General features: G+C 35.9%; 1 pseudogene; it reads left to right on the forward strand.

The window, feature by feature from the left end:
- The first annotated feature begins 302 nt into the window (after positions 1–302).
- On the forward strand, positions 303–1,919 carry LOC128517134 (ribose-phosphate pyrophosphokinase 1-like; annotated as a pseudogene).
- Positions 1,920–9,522: the final 7,603 nt, after the last annotated feature.

Consider the following 9,522-nt stretch of genomic DNA (forward strand, 5'->3'; position numbering starts at 1 on the left):
CCTTTGCTGTTGTGTAAGAAAGACAAAACCAAGGATCTTAGTCCTTGGCTACAGAGCAAACCTCATTGCGATACGAAATGCGTCGTCGGCCGGCTCGACCTCAATAACCTTACATTAACATCTTGGTAAAACACAAGGATTTAGATATTATGTTCCTCCGATACAGGCCTGAACGTATAATGCACATTTGACCTCTGAAACAGATTTATCGGCCTAAAAGCAGTATAGAAATGCACATGTTCATAATCGTTAAATTCTTTAAAATATATATAAATCATTCTGATCAGAAATATAAGCTTAGAATGCCACCTTTACATCTTGGTATAACACAAGTTGGTCAGGCATTCTGTTCCTCCGAAATTGCCGTGAACGTCTAATGCACATTTGAGCTTTAAACCAGATTTATTGGCCTGAAAGCAGCATAAAAATGCACGTATTCATAATAGGTCGTCACGAAAAAGTTCAGCAATCAAGAAACATGTGTGAAGATTGGAGAGAGCGTACGTGGCGAAGACGTGTACATCGTTCAGAGTGGCTGTGGAGAGATCAATGACAACCTGATGGAGTTGCTGATTATGATTAACGCCTGCAAGATGGCATCGGCTTCCCGTGTCACCGCAGTCATCCCCTGTTTTCCTTATGCTCGCCAAGAAAAAAAGGACAAGAGTCGGGCGCCAATCTCCGCCAAACTGCAGGAGCTGATCAAATCATCACCATGGATCTGCATGCCTCTCAGATTCAGGGGTTCTTTGACATACCCGTGGACAACCTGTATGCTGAGCCTGCTGTGCTGAAGTGGATTAAGGAAAACATCCCTGAATGGAAGACCTGCACCATTGTCTCTCCAGATGCTGGAGGAGCTAAAAGGGTCACGTCTATAGCAGACCGGCTGAATTTTGACTTTGCCCTCATTCACAAAGAGAGGAAAAAGGCTAATGAGGTGGATCGCATGGTGTTGGTGGGAGACGTGAAAGACCGTGTAGCTATCTTGGTTGATGACATGGCTGACACATGCGGCACCATCTGCCATGCTGCTGACAAGTTAATATTAGCCGGTGCAACCAAGGTGTATGCTATCCTCAGCCATGGCATTTTCTCAGGGCCTGCCATCTCGCGCATCAACAATGCCTGCTTTGAAGCTGTAGTTGTGACCAACACCATTCCACAGGAGGAGAAGATGAAGCATTGTCCTAAGATACAGGTTATTGACATTTCGATGATCCTCGCAGAAGCTATTCGTCGGACCCACAACGGCGAGTCTGTCTCGTATCTCTTCAGCCATGTCCCCTTGTAACCCATCCTCAGCGTGTCTCTTTATTGTCCTCTAATTACCAAAAAAAAAAGGGAAGGCTGACCTTAAGTTCTCACTAAGCTGTATCTGACCGAGACCCCAAAGAAATTTAAACTTCTCTGAAAACCTAACATGCAATCCACCTGTTGGAGTTGTTCATCCCTAGTTGAGGATTTTAGCAAGACTTGACTTTTTTTTTAAGGTTAAGACTGTGTCCTTGTTCTTCAACATCTCCTTTTTATTGCATTACATAAATAGTTGCGACTAGCTTGACTAGATGCTCAGCCATTCTGGTGACAATCTGTTACACTTTAATTTATTTGGGTTCAATTTCTATATTTGCAACATGCGTCTCTACACAGGCAGAATGTTTAAGATCGTCAAGTGAGTTTATTTCCTTCTTCTGTTCCTTATGGGTTGTTTTAGTAGATGCTGGGGGATCGTAACTTGGGGTCTCTGCAGGCTGGAGCTTCCTTGAGAGTTCTTTTGTCCACTTTCTTTACTTTTTAAATTTGAATGTATTTTCTAAAATGATTTAGCCACACTTTTTTTCACACTTTTCCATGTTGAAAGTGTTAATTCTGTTTCTTTTATATACTGTATGTTAAGTTTACTTTGTTTTTCATTTCCAAAGACTAAATTTGTTCTTATTAAAGAATTGTGACAAAGAGCAAGAAAAAAAAAAAAAAATTTAGCTCTCTCTGTGCCTCCGGCTGTGAGAGGACAACAGCATCACCCGGGGTTCGAACCAGCGATCCCCGGATGATAGGGCGAGCGCTTTGCCACTGCGCCACTCGGAGGCGAAATTACTTCCGGCTTTATATATATATATTTTTACGAAACAAGACAGTGAACACAAAAAACAACAAAGCAAAAGACCTACAATACTAAAGAGAATATATACATCATAAATAACATTCAGAGCACCTTAAAAAAAATAATAAAAATAAATCCACTCACATTGCGGCAAGACACGACAATTTAAGAAATATGAATTCATTTGCTGATTCACAACATTATTGTTGGACTTTTTTTGGATGCATTTTAATAAAAACCTTCATCATTCATTGTTAACTTTTTTTCACTGGCTTTTATAGTTAAGGGACTTAAGTCTAGAAGTTGGGTCTTTGAACCATCATATACTGAGAAGTTGGTCTCAACAAACTGCTGAAACTTGGAGTCATATTTAGGGCCTTTGCTGTTGCGTAGAAAAGACAAAACCAAGGATCTTAGTCCTTGGCTACAGACCAAACGTCATTGCGATACGAAATGAGTCGTCAACCGGCTCGACCTCAATAACCTCACATTAACATCTTGGTGAAACACAAGGGATTTAGATATTCTGTTCCTCCGATACAGGCCTGAACGTCTAATGCACATTTGACCTCTAAAACAGATTTATCGGCCTAAAAGCAGCATAAAAACGCACGTGTTCATAAGCGTCCCAATCAAGTTCTTTAAAATATATATAAATCATTCTGATCAGAAATATAGGCTTAGAATGCCACCTTTACATCTTGGTATAACACAAGTTAATCAGGCATTCTGTTCCTACAAAATAGGCCTGATTACCAGTGCAGGATTGACCTTTGACCTTTGAGTCTGTGTGTAAAATGTACCGTTGTACAAGAGCTCATTGTAGTAGGATTATGATTAGATTCTGCTCTTTTTAAAAGGTCTGTTTAACAATGATATACAGTATGTTAAAATGCTAAAGTATAATTTATGAGAGAGTGGAAGGTTAACCTTTGACCCTGCTGTACAGGCCTGTAATAAGGGTGTACCATGTTCTCACAGAGTAGTGCATAATCCCTACTGAACACCTTTAGTCATACGTGTACAGTGACCTTCATCATGCACTGTTAACTTTTTATTTACTGGCTTTTATAGTTAAGGGACTTAAGTCTTTTTTTTTTTTTTTTTTTTTATTGAATTAAACATTACAACCATACATGGCCTGGTACCAAAATGTAAAATTCCTTGATCAGACAGCAGACAAGCATAACATAGAAAAGAATGAAAAAGGAAAAATAAATAAATAAAACAGAATGAATAAATAAAATAAAAATAACTAGGGGTTTTCAGTAAGTTCAAGATGTTCTATTAATTTACAGAGACTTAAGGCATTCTTTTTCTTCATTCGTTTAAGTGAGTGAAAATAAAGACATAGTTCCTTGTAAAATATATAGAAATTTGGAAGCATTTTCAGAAATCTGTTCTTGTGCAAAAAGAACTTCCCAAGAATAATAATTGTGTTAACTGCTAAATCATATGTTTTATCTTTCAAAAATAAGCCAAATAGTACATTTTCCTTTGTTAAAGCATGTAAATCTTCAATTTTAGAAAATAACCAATAGTGCAAATCTTCCCAAAAGGCAGAAGCAAATTTACAATCATAAAAAAGATGCTCTGTAGTTTCAATTTGATCATCACAAAAGGAACAATTGTTAGCATCAAACCCAAAGCGGGATCTCAAAAATTCTCTGGAAGGATACACTCCATTGAGAATTTTAAAATGGACTTCCTTTACTTTTGGTGCCACTGGAAATTTCAAATATTTTGTTCTTAATAATTTAACTTTGTCCTTTGAGAAATATTGAAATATTAAATTTTTATTTGAAACAAAGAGATATAGTTCTTTAACAAAAACATTCCGGATTACAGTATTGGATAAACTTATACTAGTAATCGAAACTCCATTCACCAAAAGCTGAGGAAGACAAGGTGTAATATTATTTTGCAATAAATTCCAAGACATCTGAAATATAGATTGTGGGATAGCTTTGATGATTTTATCATATTGCTTTCTGTCAAATAAATTAAATTTAGAGCTAAAATTTTCAAAAGACATTATTCCAGTATTATCTATTATTTGCATGACAGACCATATTCCTTTCTCCCACCAGTTTTTATAAAATAAGGATTTGTTCCTGATTACAACATATCTACAGTTCCATAAAGGAACATTATGGGGACTAAAATTATGCTTAAAGATCATTTTCCAATAAAGTAAAACCTGTTGATGAAACACTGATAACTTAACAGGGAGTTTTTTAAGGTCATAATCACACCTAAGGAAAAAATGTATACCTCCTAATTTCATAAATATTTGGGTGGGGATATGAAACCAAAAACTATTTTCATTTTTTATAAAGGATTTAAGCCAATTTATTTTTATTGTACCATTAATGCATTCAATGTCAAGGGCTTTTAGACCTCCTTCTTCATATTCTTTGACCATCGTTCCTTTTCTAATGTAATGCGTTTTTCTTTTCCAAATAAAACTAAAGTTAGCTTGGTTTATAGCTTTTATTGCATTTTTAGGAAGAGAGATTGAGTAGGCTGGGTAAATGAGTCTAGAGATGCATTCCATTTTTGTAAGTAAAATTCTGCCAATAATAGAAATGTCTCTTTGAGACCACAAGTTTAAATATGACTTACATTTATCTAAGGTATTCCAAATATTGAGATTATTAAGTGAAGTATTATCCTTTGTGATATGTATACCTAGGTATTTAACAGTGTGTTTAACAGGGATATTGTAAACGGTTGATAGAGGAAAATTATGAATCGGTAATAATTCACATTTGGTAAGATTTAACTTTAAACCAGAAGCCCTTGAAAAGAACTCAACGGTTTGGAGAATTTTCGGAACTTGGTCAATATTTTTCATGAAAATGGTTGTGTCATCTGCCAACTGGCTGATGACTAACTGTTTTCCAAATACTGTCAGCTTTTCAAACTCAGAATGTTTTATAAGAATGGAAAGCATCTCTGCTGCAACAATAAACAGCAGGGGAGAGATGGGGCAACCCTGTTTGATTCCTTTGTTAATTGAAAATCTTGGAGACATACCATTTGGTAACATAACTGTACTATTTGTGTCTTTATAAATTAATTTAACTAGATTAATAAAATTTTTCCCAAAACCAAATGTTTCTAAAGTGCGAAATATAAATGTGTGTTCAATCATGTCAAAAGCTTTAAAAAAATCTAGAAATAAAATGAAACCATCTTCAACTAAATAATTGTAATCCAGTAAATCAAGCACAAGTCGGATATTATTGTGGATTGAGCGTCCTTTTAAAAAACCTGACTGTGTCTCTGAAATAATCTGTGAAATTCCGGTTTTCAATCTGTTAGCATAAATTTGAGTTAAAATTTTATAATCATTATTAAGCAGGGTTATGGGCCTAAGATTGTCTATTAATTTAGGATTTTTTCCAGATTTAGGGATAAGAGTGATAGTGCCTTGCTTCATGGTAGTTGGAAGAATATTGAATTCTGATATTTCTTTCAACATATTAAAAACTAGGTCTTTAATATACTTCCAGAAATGCTTATAAAAATTACTTGTTAATCCATCTGAGCCAGGCGATTTGTCTAATGATAAACAATTCACTGCTCTTTCCACTTCCTCCATACTAATATCTGCATCACAAGCGTTTCTGAAACTCTCATCTACTGTTGGAATCCAATCCTTAACACGACCAAAGAAAGCATCAGCATCTGTATGTGAATAAAAGGAGGAATATAAATTATTGTAGAAACAATAAATTTCCTTAGCAATTTTTCCAGGATCTGTACATTCTTGATTATTAATCAGTAAAGCTTTAACACTGTTACGTTCTTGTCTCCTTTTTTCCAGTCTACAAAAATATGCTGAACTCCTTTCCCCTTCCTCTATCCACTTTGCTCTCGATCTTATGTATGCACCTTTGGCTTTGTCCACATAAATGTTGTCTAACGAGGATTGGAGGAGAAGTATCTTTTGTTTATCATTTTCACTTAAGAGAGATTTAATACAGATGCTATTTATTTCTTTAATAATTTCTAATTCTTTTTTTTTACTATTCCTGCTTAATAATTTACCATAAAATATGGAGATCTGACATATTTTATATTTTAAATATTCCCACTTCTCTCTATAAGTTTTAAAATCTGAGTCTCCGTTTATATTATTGATAATAGCTATAATTTCATGACAGAAGGGTTCACTATGCAAAAGGTTTGAATTAAATTTCCAGTAACCTTTTATCCTTTGATGAGCATTTGCAGGTCTAAGAATAAGCTTAACTATGCAGTGATCAGTTAAGGGTGCAGCAGAAACTATAGAATCTGACTCCATACCAGATCTAAATTCAGAGACTAACCAGAAATCTAATCTGGATTTGACTGAACCATCAGGTTTAAACCATGTGAAAGCTTGAATACTTGGATTTTTAGTGCGCCATACATCCATCAAATTAAACACACTACAGAAGTCAAGCAATATGGGATTGTAGTGGTGTCTCAGATATTTTGAAGGAGATCTATCACGCCAATCGTCCATCACCATATTAAAATCCCCCCCAAAAATAAAATCTTCAGTAGGATACCTATGGCATAGATCCTTAACTACTGTTGTAACCTCAGACATTAAAATTTTGTTTTGGTTATGATTATTGTATCCATATATATTTCCCAAAATCAAAACATTTTCATCTATTACAAAAACACAAATTATCCAATGACCACAAGTATCCCTAACAGTGGTTAGAATCTTCCCAGGGAAATTATTTAAAAGTATGGCAACTCCTGCAGACCTATTAGAACCATGAGAAAAAAATATTTTATCTCCCCATTGGTTTGACCAAAATTTCTCGTCTAAGTCAACAGAATGAGTTTCTTGGAAAAGAAAACATTGTGCTTTTTCATTTTTACAAAAAAGAAAAATAGACTTTCTTTTAATAGAATCTCTAAGACCCCTAGTGTTGAGTGAAACATAAGTGAACATCTGGTTGTAAACGAGAGAGAGAAAAGTAAATAAATAAAAAGGATGAACTTAGTTTTTTTTTTTTTTTTTTTTTGAGTAAACACTGCTACAGGCCCCTATCAATCTCTTTTTTTTTTTTTTTTATATACCAACAGATTAACTCTTTTCATTAACTTAAAACCCAAGTGAACACACTCTGGTAACAATATTTCACTATTTCTCCACTCCTTCAAATGTAACAGTTTTAAACATATCAAGTTTACATACTGACATTCAAAGAGAAAAAAGGGACTTAAGTCTAGAAGTTGGGTCTTTTAACCATCATATACTGAGAAGTTGGTCTCAACGAACTGCTGAAACTTGGAGTCATATTTAGGGCCTTTGCTGTTGTGTAGGAAAGACAAAACCAGGGATCTTAGTCCTTGGCTACAGAGCAAACGTCATTGCGATTCGAAATGAGTCGTCAACCGGCTCGACCTCAATAACCTCACATTAACATCTTGGTGAAACACAAGGATTTAGATATTCTGTTCCTCCGAAATAGGCCTGAACGTCCAATGCAAATGAAACAGATTCATTAGCGTGCCAATCTTTAAAAGACAAATGATTCGTATATTTATATATAAATATAATATATATAAATATACGAATCATATATTCTATATTCTAAATCATATATTCTATATATATTCTAAATGAATCGTATATTTATACATAAATATAGAATGTATAAATATACGATTAGAACACAAATGAAAATAAATATATATACATATTTACAAATTTTTTTTAATTTAAGCGTGTCCAATTTGCTTTCGAATTACTGGGGGGGCTCTCACATACTACCACTCAGGCTAAGGGCTGTCACGTGGTTCCTCCGAACGCCGTGGCTCACAGACGCCCTGAATGATTAATGTCATCACCCCCCCTGAGAGAGCTCGGCCAATTTAGCTCTCTCTGTGCCTCCGGCTGTGTGAGGACAACAGCATCACCCGGGGTTCGAACCAGCGATCCCCGAATGATAGGGCGAGCGCTTTGCCACTGCGCCACTCGGAGGCGAAATTACTTCCGGTTTTATATATATATATTTTTACGAAACAAGACAGTGAACACAAAAAACAACAAAGCAAAAGACCTACAATACTAAAGAGAATATATACATCATAAATAACATTCAGAGCACCTTAAAAAAAATAATAAAAATAAATCCACTCACATTGCGGCAAGACACGACCCACTTCCGCCAATCGCAGCGAGGCTTCAAACGTCACCATGACGTCGGACGCCGTAAATACTTCCGGGATTTCTACACACACGGCGCGCTTCGTCCCAGCTCTAGTTTCTATTTCCGCCATCGCTGTGCACGCGCGCATGCGTCGTTAACACATTAACTCCGGAGTGACGCGTTTGATTTTTTCCCGACACTCTTTGTTACACACGGTCTTTCTACTTTAATATCTGGTAATAGATTATTTCCCATGTATATCAGAAACATGCTTTACATACTGTAATCTTGGAATTAGGACAAAAATAAAATATGGTCATGTGATGCAGCATTTCTAAAAATGTTTGTTCTGTGATTAATGTTTCCATGATCAGGTGGTGGATGTAGGAGTGTTGGGTCAGAGGCTGATGAAAAACCAACTCACGAAGGTTTGGGAGAAAAAACTAGCCATTGATCGTCAAACATCTAAAAAGAGTGCAGTTACTATGATTGCATATATTAAAGTTGCTGCATTTAAAATGCTTTTAGCTGGACTCTGAGTAGTGCAGTGGTAAAGTGCTCCCTAGTTCGGTTCCCTGGTGATGCTGTAACCTCTCGCAGCCAGAGATCCAGACAGAGCTGATCGGCCGAGCTCGCTCAGCGGGGAGGGATGAGAGGTACTTATATATATATATATATATACTTTTTTTTAACACAGTGAAGGTTGCATGTATTTTCAGTCTTGTTTTTTTTTTGTGTGTTTTTTATTTGACCAGACCTGCAAGAGTTTGAAGGAGGATGCATGTTTTTCAGTGATCACCTTGAAGTTTCATCCATCTCCCTCCTAATGCCCTCTTCAACTGCTGTCTTGAACCTCATCAAGATGGGAGATCATTGCTGGTGTGCTTGTCTAGTCTATTAATGTTAAGCCTTACAGAAGTTTATGTGTAAATAGTTGCATACCGCTGACTGTTGTAACTCACATGTATGCCTCTTAACCTTATTGGTTCCATCACAATTTTTGAAGATTAATTTTCCAGGATACTTGCTGTACCTGGGCTTATGTAGACCTGCTGCATCTGAAAATACAATTAAGTGCTAGATGTATTCTTGTTGCTAATATACTTGTAACTGGAGTAAACTAGCGTGCTCTTGCAGCAGAGGAGACGTTAATGGCAATCCTCTGATTCTGTGGCATGTGCACACCTTTTATCATACAACGGCAAAGATCTAAACACTAGTCAACTTAATGTAAAGGAAATTACAGCTGAA

The sequence above is a fragment of the Clarias gariepinus genome, unplaced genomic scaffold (assembly GCF_024256425.1).
Source record: "Clarias gariepinus isolate MV-2021 ecotype Netherlands unplaced genomic scaffold, CGAR_prim_01v2 scaffold_36, whole genome shotgun sequence".
Lineage (NCBI taxonomy): Eukaryota > Metazoa > Chordata > Actinopteri > Siluriformes > Clariidae > Clarias > Clarias gariepinus.